Below are 15,222 nucleotides of genomic sequence, written 5' to 3' on the forward strand. Positions count from 1 at the left end.
TGTTGTTCATTTGCTCCGTTGTGTCTGACTTTTTTGCGACCCCATGGACTGCAGCACTCCAGGTTTTCCTATCCTTTACTATTTCCCAGAGTTTCCTCAGACTCACGTCCACTGAGTCGATGATGCCATACAATTTGACAGTCATCTTATCCTCTGTCGCCTCCTTCTCCTCCTGCCTTCAATCTTTCCCAGCATCAGGGTCTTGTCCAATTAGTCGGTTTTTCACATCAGATGGACAAAATATTGGAGCTTCAGCTTCAGCATCAGTCCTCCCAATGAATATTCAGGATTTATTTCCTTCAGGATTGACTGGTTTAATCTTCTTGCTGTCCAAAGGACTCTCAAGAGCCTTCTCCAGCATCACAGTCGAAGGCATCAATTCTTTGGCACTCTGCCTTCTTTATGGTCCAGCTCTCACAATCATTTGTGACCACTGGGAAGACTATAGCCTTTACAGCATGGATTTTTGATGGCAGAGTAATATCTCTGCTTTTCAACACACTATCTAGGTTTGTCATAACTTTCCCCCCAAAAGCAAACGTTTTCTGATTTCATGGCTGCAGTCACTATTCCCAGTGATTTTTGAGCTCAAGAAGAGGAAATTTGTCACTACTTCCACCTTTTCCCCCTCTATTTGCCATGAAGTAATGTGGCCAGATGCCTGATCTTAGATTTTTTTTTTAATATTTAGTTTTAACACAGTCATTAAAATGGCCATAATCCATAACACTGGCAATACCAAATGCTGACTGAGGTGTCAGCAACAGGAACCCTCCTTTGTTGGTGATGGAAATGCAAAATCATTTAGACATTTTTGAAGACAGTTTGATTTTTTTTTCTTTTTTACAAAACTAAGCACATTTTTACCATATAATCTTAAAGTTATGTTCCTTGGTATCAGCTCAAAAGAGTTGACAACTTACATCCAGAACAAAGTCCTGCAGACAGATATTCAGTTCAGTTCAGTTCAGTTGCTCAGTCATGTCCGACTCTTTGCGACCCCATGGACTACAGCATGCCAGGCCTCCCTGTCCATCCCCAACTCACGGAGCTTGCTCAAACTCATGTGCATCGAGTCAGTGATGCCATCCAACCATCTCATCCTGTGTTGTCCTCTTCTCCTCCTGACTTTTTCCTCTTTCCCAGCATCAGGCTCTTTTCCAATGAGTTAGGTCTTTGCATCAGGTGGCCGAAGTATTGGAGCTTCAGCTTCAGCATCAGTCCTTCCAATGCAGACAGATAGTGGGTTGGCCAAAATGTCAATTTGGTTTGTTAAGTAAAAATAAAATCATTTTTAATTTTCACCAAGAACTTTATTGAACAACACATTCATTGTTTTGTTCCACCACCTTCTGCCATTTTCCAGGCAACTTCATAGTTGCATCTTCCCAAAACTTAATCTTTGTGAGCAAAGAAATATTTCAAATGCCTTCTATACAATCTTCCAGAGAAATAAATTTTTTTCCATTAAAAAAATTTTGTAAAGACCAAAATGAATGGAAATCCAAAGTTTCAGTGTCTGGTAAATAGAGCGGATGTATCAGAATTTACCAGCTAAGCTGCAAAAGTTTTTGCCTGGTCATCAAAGAAAGATGCAGTCTTGCATTATCCTGATGGAGGATTATACATTTTCTGTTGGCTAACTTTGAGACATTTTGTTGAGTGTTACTTTGAGTTGGTCTGTTTGGAAACAGTACTTGTACTTTTTTTTCTTGAATAATTTTATTTTATCATTTGGTTTTGGTTTTCAAGGAAAAGAAAGTGTATAGCTTAGCATCTGGAAACAATACGAATATTTACAAAGCTATACTGAGAGGTAATTGAAAAGTTTTTTTGCCGCTTGAATTAACTCATATCTCCAAGTGAATCTTGGTCAAAGATGACTCAATGGATACCTTTGGAGTTAAAGGACATTTATAAATTCAGAAACACTTATCAATAAGCAACAAAGTACATGAATAAATTTTGTACAATACTGGAAGATGACCTTGAAACTAAGCTTAAAATAAAATAATATGCATTATGCTACAGTAAAGTTCTCCTTTCCTCTCTCCTCAGTCTTTCTTTTTTAAATTGAATTCATTTTTAAATGAAGCAAAGATGAATATTTTTAATGATAAAAGTTACAGTTCACAAAGAAGATAGACATCATAAATCATTAACTAAAAAAACAAAGAAACAAAGATACATAAATCAAAAATCAAAAGAAATGAAGGAAAAAGAAAAATGTTTATAATCATAGTGAGACATATTAACATTTCTCTGAGAATACTTTATCAAGTGCAGAAAAAAGTAAAAGCAACTTGAATTATGTCATTCATAATTTAAATGTAATAAATTTCTATTTCTATTAATTTATATTATTCTTATATACTACACAAATATATTTAAAATTTTGTGTCTCATACATTATTATCAGGTGTCCATAGGACATTTAGAAAAACTGGCAAAAAGATAAACAGTACTAAATTTCATAAAGTAAAATTTTTTGTGATTTAATTATACATATACATATATTATTTTTGAAATTATTTCCCATTATAGGTTATTATAAGATATCGACTATAGTTACCTGTGCTACACAGTAAACCTTTGTTGTTTGTTGTGTATCTATTTTTCTAAATTAGAAAAATAGCATTTTATTCATAATAAGTCAAGCGAGTGGAATCAAAATGTCATAAATTTTTAGCTAGGCAAAATTCCTAATTTTCTAAAATAGACATTATTTATATGTATGCATACAGGAGATTTTCTACTTTGTTTAATAAAAGTTTGAGAAAGAACATAAAAAAAGTGATGGAGAAGTTGGAAAACATAAACTAAATTAAATGAGAGCATTGAATATGAAATGGGAAAAGTGAAACAGACTAGATAAAAGTAAAACGTCCTCATATTGTCCAGTTGTTTTTAAATATGGCTGCTCATTAGAAACATATCTGGAACTCCAGTCAAAAGAAGAAGCAATACCTGGACGTTTGTATTTTTTGAAAAAACTCCAAGATAATTCTGATACGCATCTGAATTTTAAAAAGTGATTACAGATTTTTCTATAAAGTGGTAGCTTTGATGATATAGAATTCTATTATTTTTCTGTTGACCAATCATGATAAATGGTATTAAATGAGTAATAGTTACGTAATCACAATAGTGAAAGATGTTTATCAGTTTTCACAATCAATAGCCAGACAAAAATAAAAGATAATTACAATTGCAAGCCATAATAGAACATGATTAGCCTAACAATATAAAATAATTGCATGCAATTTGGAGAGTCAAGCAGAGTGATGGAATTGCATACATGCACATGTTTTCATCTGCTCAGCCAGTCTATGTCTTTTGGTTGGTGCATTTAATCTACTTACATTTAATGCAATTATTGATATGTATGGTCCTATTACCATTTTTGTAACTTGTTTTGGGCTTATTTTCTATAGGTAAATATTTTCCTTCTCTTGTTCCTGCCTAGAGAAGTTCCGTTAGCATTTGTTGTAAAACTGGTTTGGTGGTGAATTCTCTTAACTTTTACTTGTCTGGAAAGCTATTGATTTCTCCATCAAATCTGAAGGAGAGTCTTGCTGGGTAGAGTTTTCTTGCTTGTAGCTTCTTCCCTTTCATCATTTTAAATATATCATGTCATTCCCTTCTGGCTTGTAGAATTTCGTTTGAGAAAACAGCTGATAGCCTGATGGGCATTCCCTTGAATATTATTTGTTGTTTTTCCTTTGTTGCTTTTAGTATTTTATCTCTGTCTTTAATTTTTGTCAGTTTGATTATGTGTCTCAATGTGTTCCTCCTTGGGTTTATCCTGCCCGGGACTCTATCCTGCCTGGGACTCTGTGATTCCTGGACTTGGTTGACTATTTCCTTTCTCACGTTAGAGAAGTTTTCAGCTATTATCTCTTCAAATACTTTCTCAGGTCTTTTCTCTCCCTCTTCTCCCTCTGGGACACCTATAATGCAAATATCAGTGTGTTTAATGTTGTCCCAGAAGTCTCTTAGGCTGCCTTCATTTCTTTTCATTCTTTTTCCTATAGTGTGTTCTGTGGCAGTGATGTCCACAATTCTGTCAACATTTCACACATCTTCTCAATCTTTGCTTCCATTCTTTTTCTGAGATCCTGAATCGACTTCACTATCATCATTCTGAATTCTTTTTCTGGAAGGTTGCCTCTCTTCCTTTCATTTAGTCGTTTATCTGGGGTTTTATCTTGCTCCTTCAAGGAATCTTCCCAGCCCAGGGATCAGACCTACATCTCCTGCACTGGCAGGCGGATTCTTTACCACTGGGCCACCTGGGAATCCACTTGAGTTGGGGAGTAGGACTAACAGGCAGAGGTTGATAAAGGCTGCAGACTTTTAGTTATAAAATAAACAAGGTCTGACGTGCTAACTTTACTATATGTGATAACAATATTCTATAATCAAAATTCACTAAGAGAGTAGAATGTGCTCATTCTCACACACACAAAAAGGTAAAATTATGAAATGATAAACATGTTAACTAATTTGATGGGAAGAATTCTTTTACAATGTATACATATATCAAATCATCACATTGTATCCTTTAAATAACTTAGTTTTGTCAATGATACCCCAATAAAGCTGGAGAAAAAAAAAAGAGATCAGGAGGAAACCTTTGGAGGCGATGAGGTGATGAGTATGTTTATGACATAGATTGTGGTGATGGTTCATGGATATCATATATACTTATCTCCAAACTCATCAAGCTCTATATACTTGAAATATGCTTTTTGTATGGCAATCATACCTCAACAAAGTGATTAAAAAAAGAAACTAAAGAATGGGTGACTATAGATCTAAAGAAGGGAAGTGAACAATGAGATAGGTTAAACTGTGTCTACATAATTTCTAGAATGGATATAAAGCTTAAGATAAATGCAAAAATCATTTTTGAGGACTAGATGCATACTGTAATGAACAGCAATAATATTAAGTAAAATTTTACATGTTATACAAAGAAATATGTGTTTGAGGATATGTACATATTTATATATCCAAAAACCTATTTCAGGCAGACCTGAGTTAAAATCTTAGCTTTACCTTTCAGTTTTGTGTGATCTTGGACAAGCCTCAGTTTTCCATCTGTAAAATGAGAAGGCTGCAAGACGCGGGTCCACCCAGAAGCCATCTCAGCCTTTAAGATGCTGCCCCTTTAAGGAGGGCGGGGTAGCGGAGAAGGTAGCCGCGCCCCCTTCCTCTCCTCGCGGAGCCTTCCAGACCGCCTGTTTTCGGCCTCGCCCCGCCCCCTAGGGGAGGGGCGGGAGCAAAGGGGGCGGGGAAGGAAGATGGTTTACCTGGCGCGGCGGGCGCGCGGCGCGTGCGAACGGCCGGACAGGTCCGCGGGGCTCACTTCCTGGCGTTGCCCCTTCCACCTCCTCGCCGTTACCCTGTACATCCGGGTCATTTGCCCTCCCCGCTCGCAGGAGCCGTTGCCGCCGCTGCCGCCGCCGCCTGGCTCGTCGCGGCTCCGCCACAGGGGCAGGTGCGGAGGGGTTCCCGGTCCGGCCGCCGCCGCCGCCGCCGCCGCTGCCCCGCTCCGGGCCCGGGGCTCCCCCTAGCGCTGCTGAGGAGCTGCCGCCGCGGCTCGAGGAGGGCGGAGGAACGGGGCTGAGAGAGAGCGCCTGGAGGCTCGCGGGGAGGGTGACTGGTTTATTTTTTTCCCGTTTTCCTCGCGTCTCTCACACCCCTGGCTCGTCTGCTCCGCGACCCCATTTTGGCGGAGAGGCGGGCGCGGTGGGGCCCTCTGGCATTCCAGAGGAGGGTTTTGTATAGCTCAAGGAATTTCAGTCACTTGGGTGTTCAGAGACTTATTGCAGATCGTTTTAGACTAATGTATCAAGAAAAATAAACTGATCCTTTTTATTCTTTAATTACACTTAATAATAGAAACAGAAGCTCTGTGTCTGGAACAACTTGGTAATTGGGGCTTATTTGATAGCCTGTTTGTAAAGTGTTGCAGTTAACTAAAGCTACCTGATTCAGCATTCATAAAATGAAATGACAGCAGTTTTTCTAATGTGACATTCATAGTTCATAATAATGAACTCCAAGGAAGGTACTTAATCCTGAAGTGCACCTTCCTGCGTGTCAGTTTGATACAATTGCTGTCAATATTAATAGCATTTGTCTAACAGCCCTTTCTTCTGGAGAGGTAGGTACTAAAAAGGTGGTTGGCTGTTTGTCCACTTTCAGGTTTTGGATGACCACTTGAAGCACTAAGATTACTTAACTTGGAGTCAAGATTGCATTTTTTTTTTTTTTGGGCAGAGCAATTTTGCTGGGTAACATATATGTTAAATTCTTTAAAACTTTAACAGGTAGCTACTTGAGAAAAATCTTGTTTTGTAAAATGTAGGATAAAAAGTATGAATTCTAGATTGTTTGATGATTGCATTAAGGCTAGATTTTTCTCTCCTAAGAAAAAATGGTTGATCAAAGGAAGGCATGATTAGTAAATTGACCCTAGTCGCCCCAGCAAAAATTCAGTTTCAGATGCTGAGTGAAACTGAGTGAATGTACTTTATTTCTGATAGATTACAAGTGACATGTAACAGCTAACTTAAGATTTTCTCAAAACTTTCTCCTTCAGATGGGTGAAAAATAGTGTCATTCTTGAGGTTATTTGACTCATTTAAAGTGGTCATTTACCTTTACTTAGTAATTGAGCAGTAGAGACGGATGCTTATTTCATTTAATCCTAGTCTCCCTGGGGAAAATATTGTACTGTCACTTTTATGAAGTTACTTAACTCTTAACTATTAATGCACTCCAGTGTTTTGGGTTGGGTTTATCCTGCCCGGGACTCTATCCTGCCTGGGACTCTGTGATTCCTGGACTTGGTTGACTATTTCCTTTCTCACGTTAGAGAAGTTTTCAGCTATTATCTCTTCAAATACTTTCTCAGGTCTTTTCTCTCCCTCTTCTCCCTCTGGGACACCTATAATGCAAATATCAGTGTGTTTAATGTTGTATGTTCCAACATACAATTTACTCTTTTCACTGTTTAAGGAAAACAGCATTTCAGGAACATTTAATCACAGTGTTGGTGGCGCCCACTGTCGCTGTGGTCTCGCCTTTCCTGTTACTCTATAACAGGGTTTGGCCCAGTGCCTGCCTGTGCAGTGGACATGCAGTCAGTGTTCCGACTAATTGGATGAATGGCAGGTTTGCAACAGTTAGACTGTAGCACTTTGTAATTATGTAGCAAAAGTTTTAGAGAAAGATGTTGATTGCTCTCAGATGCAATTTTCTCTGGTAATTTGTAAGTTTTGTTTTTCAGGGGAAAGCGCGCCCGCAGTCCCCCACTACCATAAATTACACAGTCGAGTTTCCCCTATTTGAGGAAATCGCAGAGGTCAACACACCGGAGTGCAATGGGTGAGCCTCGCCCTGGGAGAACCACCTTCTTGATAATGGTATCTCCTCTGCCAGGTAAGTATACTTGTAAGTTTTGAGAATTGCTATATATAATTATTTTAAACTGCTTTGAAATCTTTGGGGAGAAACTACAATAGACATATCAGTTTGTGATATGCTTTAGTTCCGTGAAGGGATATGTTCACTGAAAATGGATATTTGTTGTATGTATCTTGTCAACATTCATGACCAATGGTAATTCAGATAATTTCTTGTATATTTAAAGTTTCTAAAAATCAGCATAAAAACTCTTTTGAGTGTGTGAGTTCATCCTATATTATAATCAGTTCACTAAATAAGGTTAATTTTCAAGGAGCATTTTTTCATATAGTAGAAAAGTAATGAATCTGATAATGTGGCAGTGTTTACTTAACATTTCAGTGGTGGTGATGATAATGATGTTAATAGTAACTAACACGTAGCTAGTGTGTGCTACTTGCCGGGCAGTGTTGTAAGACATTTAATCTTTACAACACCCTAATTCTAAAAGGTGATCGTATTATAGACTAGGAAACTAGTAAGGTTAGGTAACTGAAGGGACACAGAGATGGAGGACTGGGTCTCTGCTCCTAATTGTTACTCTGTAATAGTGAACACCTCTGTGCCACGTTCTCTATACGACCGTGCAAGGTGTAGGTTAATTCCTAGTTAATTCTTAAGTAGCATTAGCAAAGTAAGGCTCAAGCCGCTTAGGTAACTTGTCCAAGTACTTGCCCAAGTAGGATCAAGAAGGCTGGCAGTTCAACGCAGGCCTCTGTGACTTGTAGTCTTCACTAAAATTATTTCAAAGTACTAATTTGAGGTCCTGTATTTTATGTTATGTATTTAGAAGGCATACTTAAAACAGCGAGTCTCCAAACGTTTTCACCTGCCACACAGGATGGATAGTGTTCACTCTTCTCTACTGTCTGTGAGCATATACGTTACATGTCGGTTGCATATAACATAACACAGGCAGGGTGAGATGTGACCTGGGGAGTCGCCTGGCTGGAGCACAGTCCTCAGATAACCAGGGGCCCCTGTGCATGCACCCAGTGACTCGGGTGTGTCAAGAAGAGTTAATTACATCCTATTTAACTCTACATCAATTTAGGAAGCATAATTCATAAAATCAGTTAAAACACAGGCCTCAGATTTTATGCAGAGAAGGCAGTGGCAACCCACTGCAGTACTCTTGCCTGGAAAATCCCACGGACGGAGGAGCCTGGTAGGCTGCAGCCCAGGGGGTCGCTAAGAGTCGGACACGACTGAGTGACTTCACTTTCACATTTCACTTTCATGCATTGGAGAAGGAAATGGCAACCCACTCCAGGGTTCTTGTCTGGAGAATCCCAGGGACGGGGGAGCCTGGTGGGCTGCTGTCTATGGGGTCGCACAGAGTCGGACACGACTGAAGTGACTTAGCAGCAGCAGCAGCAGCACCTGTCATTTTATTTAGTTCAATAGACTTTAAAAATAATTCACGTCAGAAAATGTAAAAAACGCCACGCCTCAGGGTGCCTGCCCATGGGGGAAGGAGCGCGCCCAGCTCCTGCAGCATATTCAGGAGAGGCATCCACACAGGGACCTGAGCGCACCGCACACTGGCTGGTTCACAGGACTTACTATCCTATCCTAGACGTCCCGGTGCTATTAGCCCTAGCTGCAGGGACCGAAAGTTTCCTCTGCCCCTTCTGAAAATATTAGATAATGTCAGTGCAGGGGAATAATACACTCTTTCTGCATTTCTACCCTGCAGTGCAGCAACTGTTGCTCTTGGGGATGATTGTGCTAATTCTTAGCTCATTAACGCCAAGTACTACATGCCTACACACTACTCTAACCAGAGAGAATGCAAAAGAGTGTGTGATACATCTTTCTGGAGCATTGAAGTTTAATAAGATTGAACCAAGGGAAGAACCAAGGAGTTGGCAATAACTATCCTCTCCCCCACCACATGGAAGACAGAAGTGTGGGGGATGGGGACATGCTCCAGGGGACAGTCCAGTCTCTGAAGTTTCACCCAGCAGGGGAGGAGGGGCAGCCAGGCCAGGGTGGTGCCTCTTCTGGTCGCCCAGGTCCCTGCAGAGCATCCTCTGTGCTGGTCAGGGTTTTGGACAGGAGGCTTCCTGAAGGGGTGGAGGTGTCTACGGCCATACCACCCTGAACGCGCCCGATCTCGTCTGAAGGGGTGGAGGTGCTGGGTTTGAGTCCCATCATCCAGGTGGGAACATGCCCAGGTCCCAGGGGGCTTGGCAGGTCATCCCCTAGGTGTTTCTGGGCTCACTTTTTTACCCCTCTTGCTGGGCAGCCCACAGCAAAGATGTTTAAGGAGACCTCTCCATATTCTCCCAGCCACCCCCTTCTTCTTCTGGGTGAGGCCAGGGGGAGTGACTGGAGACAAATTCTGGGGCTGCCCAACAAGGGTGGAGCTTCCCGCATCAGGCACATCTGGGGGGCAGTGGGTTTTACCGCTCATGTCACAGGTGCCCCTGCTGTCCCGGGTGACGGTGGCATGAGGATCGTGGGTGCCGTGGGCACCACCGGTGTCACGGGCGCCTCTGGTGTCCCTGGGGACACTGGCGCCGTAGGTATCGCGGGCGCCACGGGCGTCTTCTATGTCGCAGGCCCCAGTGGTGTCCTGGGTGCTTAGGGCGCCGTGGGTGAGGCTGGTATCGCAGGCGTCTCTGGTGTCCCGCGTGAAGCTGGTATCACGGGTGTGGCTGCTGTCACGCCCGCCGCAGGCGTCACAGGTGAGCCTGGTCCCGCACGTGTCGTGGCGGTCACCGGCGCGATCGGTGGCTGGGGCACTGCGGCCATCACGGGTGTTGCGAGTGGAGGGGGCTGAGCTGGGGGTGACGGTGCTCGCCTCCGGGCAGGGTGAGGGAGTGGCAGGCTCTCTGGTCTTCTCCCTTGACTCCTGGTTCTCCTGCTCCATGGTCTCCCAAAGCCAGTCGGGAATAAGAGTGGACACTTCAGGGCTGGCGGGAGGCGTATGTTCTTGGCTGCTGAGGTCGGAGGAAACAGCCGGCCTCACAAAGATGGTGCGGGCCCGCACCTTGGGTCCATTCGAGTCTCTGCCCGTGCTTGTATGCCTGCCCTGGATCTGGTCCCTCGACCAGCCCAGTGTCATCCCCATTGTCACCCCAGGGTAATCTCCATAGGCTGGCGGGAGTGGCCTTTCCAGGCCCACGTTCAGCCAAGGATGATGCCGAACATCATCTAAAGTCGCCCTGTTGGCCGGGTTGAGCCTTAACATACGGCGTATCAAGTCTTTCATCTCACCTGATAGGCCTTCGGGCACACGGTAGTGCCCTGTGCAGATGCAGTCCCGCAGCTCCCGGAAATCTCGTCCCGTGAAGGGGGCGGATCCCGTTACCAGGGTGTACAGCACCACGCCGAGGCTCCACACGTCCAGCTCTGGGCCTGTGTAGGGCAGCCCCAGGAAGAGTTCTGGGGCCATGTACTCAAAGGTGCCGCAGAAGGTGTTCAGTTTTTTTCCGGGGTGCCACTGGTCGCTGAGGCCAAAGTCTGAGAGTTTGATCTTGTTCGCCTCCAGGAGGATGTTGCCCGGCTTCACGTCCCGGTGCACCACGCCCCGCCGATGGCAGTGCCGCAGGGCTGAGACCAGCTGGCGGAACACTCCTCGGGCCTCCCCCTCGGTCAGGTAGCCTTGGGCGTCGAGGTAGGTGGCTAAGTCTCCCCCACTGAGGTACTCCATGATTAAAAAGAGAGTCTCCTCGGTGTCTATGATCTCGGCGAGTTGGACAATGTTCCGGTGGTTGTTCATGCTTCTCAAGGCCCTGACCTCCTGAGAGAGTTGCCGGAGGTTGGTGTGATCTGTCTTTTCGATGATCTTGATGGCTACCAGTGCCTTGGTGAGACGATGCCGGGCCAATTTCACCTTGGCGGATTGGCCCTCGCCAAGGGTGTCAAGGATGTCATAATCCGTGATACGAGCCATCTTGTTGGTCGAGATGGCTGTCAAGTCCTGCATCCCTAACTACACTAACTACCACTAAGCTATACTAATGACCTAACTATACTAACTCTACCACTAAGCCCTCACTAAGAATCCTAACTGTTCTAACAATACTGCGTATGCTAACCGTGCTATACAGCTATTCTAATGCTAACAACTATGGTAACAGTGCAGATACTAACTATGCTAGGAACCTGTTAACTATACCCACCACACTAACTATGGAGAAGACTAACAGTGCTGACACTAACTATACTATCTACGCTAGCAAACTAGTAGCTATACCAACTCTGCTATAACTATATCAATGATGGTCTCTATGCTAACACTAGCAACACTAAGTAAAAACAAATAATAAGATAAAATGAGAAAAAGAAGGGGGAAAATGGGGAAAAACAAAAAATGGGGAGGAGAAACTAAAACTGAAAGAAAAAAATGATAAGACACAAATTAAAAAAATGAGAAAAAGAGAAAGAAAAAAGAGAAAAAGGAAAAAAAAATCAACAAAATGGCAAAAACACGGAAAAACGCTCACTAACTATAGGTCCAGCCGTCAGGTCACCAAAATCAGCTTCCAGGGCTCTGCGGACAAGACCAGCTGAGGTCTTATAAAGGGTTCCGGTGAGTTTCATCACAATGATGCCCTGTGAGGTCAGAGCAAGAAATGGACCAATCGTGGCTGGGATAAACCCAGTGGTTTTTCTCCCTTTTCAGCTTCAAGGCCCCTTTACACTTAGGTAAAAGGTCCCAAAGATATTTTTCTTTAAATATATTAGAGGCTGGTATTCACTTTGTTAGAAATTAAAATCTGTAGGAGGCTTCAGCAACTTTTTCATTTCTAGTTTGAAAGTTAGTAATAATTCTAAAGACCTCATAATGTCTCCACTTGAAATATTCAGTTCTTTTTCCTCAAACTCTGGTCGCAGTGTGATGATTTAACTGACTTGAAGAAACTATAGGAAAATGTTCTATTGTGTGAGACACTGGTAAAGCACATTATTAATGTTTATGAAGCTGAGAGAAGATTTGCCAGGAGGATCAAGAGCAGATTTCTCATGGGGAGCCTCAGAAGTCAGATGACATGGGTCAGTGTCTTTGAAATGTTGAAGGAAAGAAGGAAATGTTGACCAAGAATCCTATGTTTAGCAAAACTGTCCTTCGAAAATTAAACAGTGATTAAGGCATTCCCAGTTCAGGAGAGTTGAGAGAATTCTCAACCACCCGGTCTTCCTGAGCCAGGGAGTCCTTTAGGTTGGAATGAAAGGTCCTCAGCAGGGACTCTAAGCTTCATGAAGAGGTCAAGATCTCTGGTAAAAGGAGGTAAATGGATGATTAGAAAAGCTAGTGCTACACTGCTGTAATTAAAATGGATAACCAGCAAGGACCTACTGTATAGCACAGAGAACTCTGCTCAATGATATGTGGCAGCCTAGATGGGAGGGTAGTTTGGGAAAGAATGGATACGTGTGTATGTATGGCTGAGTTCCTTTGTTGTCCACTCAGTTGTAAAGGCTGCCCTTTGTTCACTAATTGTTCTGTCAAATTATAGGCAGAGAGAGAGACCAGGCACCCTCAACATATTCAAAGGAGAATCAGCAGGATGGTGAAGGATTGCAGAACTGGGTGACATGAAGAGCAAGGACATGGATTAAGGAGATTTGTTGAACCTGAGGAAGATAAGATTCTGGACACGTGAGGGCAGATTTTCATTATCTGAAGGTCCTTCATTTAAAAGTTTCCTGGTGTGGGTCCTAGTCCCCAGAAATGGATGGTGATACCATTCAGCAAGAGAGGAATTCCAGGTCCCACAGGTTCCCAAAAAGGGTGAAAATAACTAAGTTTGACTTTTGAATGTGTTTTAATTTAAAGTTCATTGGACATGCAGGTAGAGACAGTGAATGAGCAATTAAAAATACAGGTCTGTCTTTCTCTTTCTGACTTACTTCACTAATGTAATAGGCTCTAGGTTCATCCACCTCATTATATATGGAATCTATAAAGACAGTACTGATGATGGTAGTTGCAGGGCAGAAAAGAGACAGACATTTTGGACCCAGTGGGGGAAGGAGAGGGTGGGATGATATGAGTGAATAACATTGAAACGTATACACTGCCATATGTGAAACAGCCTCTGAGAGTTTGATGTATATGACCCAAGGAAGCCAAAGCCAGTGCTCTGTGACAACTTAGAGGAGGTGGGATGAGAGGGAGGTTGGAGGGGGATTCAGGCAGACATATGCATGCCTGATGCCAATTCATGTTGATATATGGCAAAAGCCATCACAATATTGTGAATTATCTTCTAATTAAACCAATAAAAATATATAAAAAATGTAGGTCTGGAGTTTAGAAGAACAGTTTGGGCTAGAGATAGAGATTTGAAAATTATCAGCACACAAATGGTAAATAGAGGTGTTTTGATTTTCTTTTTTTAAAGTAGACTTTATTCTATAGTGTGAGAACAAAGCTAGGCAGAGGATGGAAACTCATGGCATGTCAGCATTTAAGGGTGAAGAAAGGAAGAAGAGACAGAGTTCAATTACTGGATGATTAAAGGAAATCAGAAAGAATTCACAGAGACAAAGGACAAAAGAATTTGAAAGAGTTAAATGTCAACTGAGCAACAAGGAATAAGATAGGGAGCGAAGAAGGGTCAGTTGGCTGTGGCAGTTAGTAGGTCACCAGAGACCTTGGAAGGGAAGTTTTGTGGCGTTGATGAGGCCCAAAGCCAAACAGCAGTAGTAGGTTAGGGAGTAAACGGAGCTTTAAGCAAGAGAGGGCAGTAAATGTGGATGACTCGTTTAAGAAGCTGAGGTTAGACAGGGTAAGTGACATTGCTGAAAGTCACGAGGCTCATAAGGGTTGGAGCCAGGACATCAGACCAAGTGCCCTGATGTATTAAAATGTCCTTTGAGCATTTTCACTTAGTCATTTATTTATTTATCCAAGTGTGTATTGGTCACTGACTCTATTCTAGATGCATGGGAGTTAGACCCTTTAGATATTGCATCATACAAAGCAAGGTATGGATAACTGTCAAGAACAGTCTAAGATTTCACTCTGCTTGCAAGCTAATAAGTTAGCCTTCCACAGTTTCGTGGAGGCTGGCTTAAGACAGGAGACTCCAGGGTCAGAGAAAGAGGACAGTTGATTATTTATAGCAAGAACAGTAACCAGGGTAACACCATTTTCTTAAACCAGGTTCTTCAGCCTCAGTTCACATAGGGTAGGTGACACAAATAAGGTCATGTGATATAAAGAGTTTTCCTGGAATGCAGGAGATGCAGGAGACATAATTCAATCCTTGGCTCAGGAAGGTCACCTGGAGGAGGGCATGGCAACCCCTCCAGTATTCTTGCCTGGAGAATCCCATGGACGGAGGAGCCTGGGGGCTAGGGTCCATGGGGTTTCAGAGAGTTGGACACAACTGAAGCAACTGAGTGTGCACAGTAAGAAGTGTTACAGGGGAGGAGTACTGAGTTCAGGGAATCTGGATCTTTTTTACAATGAGCAGCAAGCACTGTCAAATCTTTGCCTCAACATTTGACTGTATCGTATTAGACAGTAAATAAGCCTGCCTTCTATCTTCTATCTCTAGCTTCCATGGTTGTCTGCTATACAAACATTCAGGAAAAAGCCTAGAACAAAGCAAAGCAGAGCTTTTGCTTGTAAGACGTGCAGAAATGCAAAAGACCCGTGGAAAATTGTCTCTGAATGATGATATGGTATAGAATATAAAGTTCCTATTTAATATTCATTTTCTTCCACTTAGTAAAAGACCCTAAATATATACCAGACAGAAATGTGCCTAATTGAAGACTGTG

General features: G+C 42.6%; 2 long non-coding RNA genes and 1 other non-coding gene across 5 annotated transcripts; 1 reads left to right on the plus strand and 2 right to left on the minus strand.

The window, feature by feature from the left end:
- Positions 1–1,213: 1,213 nt before the first annotated feature.
- Positions 1,214–5,391, minus strand: LOC122433150. The gene is made up of 3 exons (XR_006267042.1): positions 5,316–5,391; positions 5,062–5,171; positions 1,214–1,895 (listed from the first exon to the last, which is right to left on the minus strand). It is a non-coding gene; the product is annotated as an uncharacterized LOC122433150 (long non-coding RNA).
- LOC122433149 lies at positions 5,292–14,888 on the plus strand. 3 transcript variants are annotated; one of them, XR_006267040.1, is made up of 4 exons: positions 5,292–5,661; positions 7,301–7,452; positions 10,976–11,101; positions 12,948–14,888. It is a non-coding gene; the product is annotated as an uncharacterized LOC122433149 (long non-coding RNA). The 3 variants fall into 3 exon arrangements; XR_006267041.1 differs by having other exon boundaries at positions 7,308–7,452; XR_006267039.1 differs by having other exon boundaries at positions 5,292–5,503; positions 12,948–14,886.
- On the minus strand, positions 7,298–7,460 carry LOC122433665. Its single transcript, XR_006267155.1, has one exon. It is a non-coding gene; the product is annotated as a U1 spliceosomal RNA (small nuclear RNA).
- Positions 14,889–15,222: the final 334 nt, after the last annotated feature.

The sequence above is a fragment of the Cervus canadensis genome, chromosome 32, assembly GCF_019320065.1.
Source record: "Cervus canadensis isolate Bull #8, Minnesota chromosome 32, ASM1932006v1, whole genome shotgun sequence".
Lineage (NCBI taxonomy): Eukaryota > Metazoa > Chordata > Mammalia > Artiodactyla > Cervidae > Cervus > Cervus canadensis.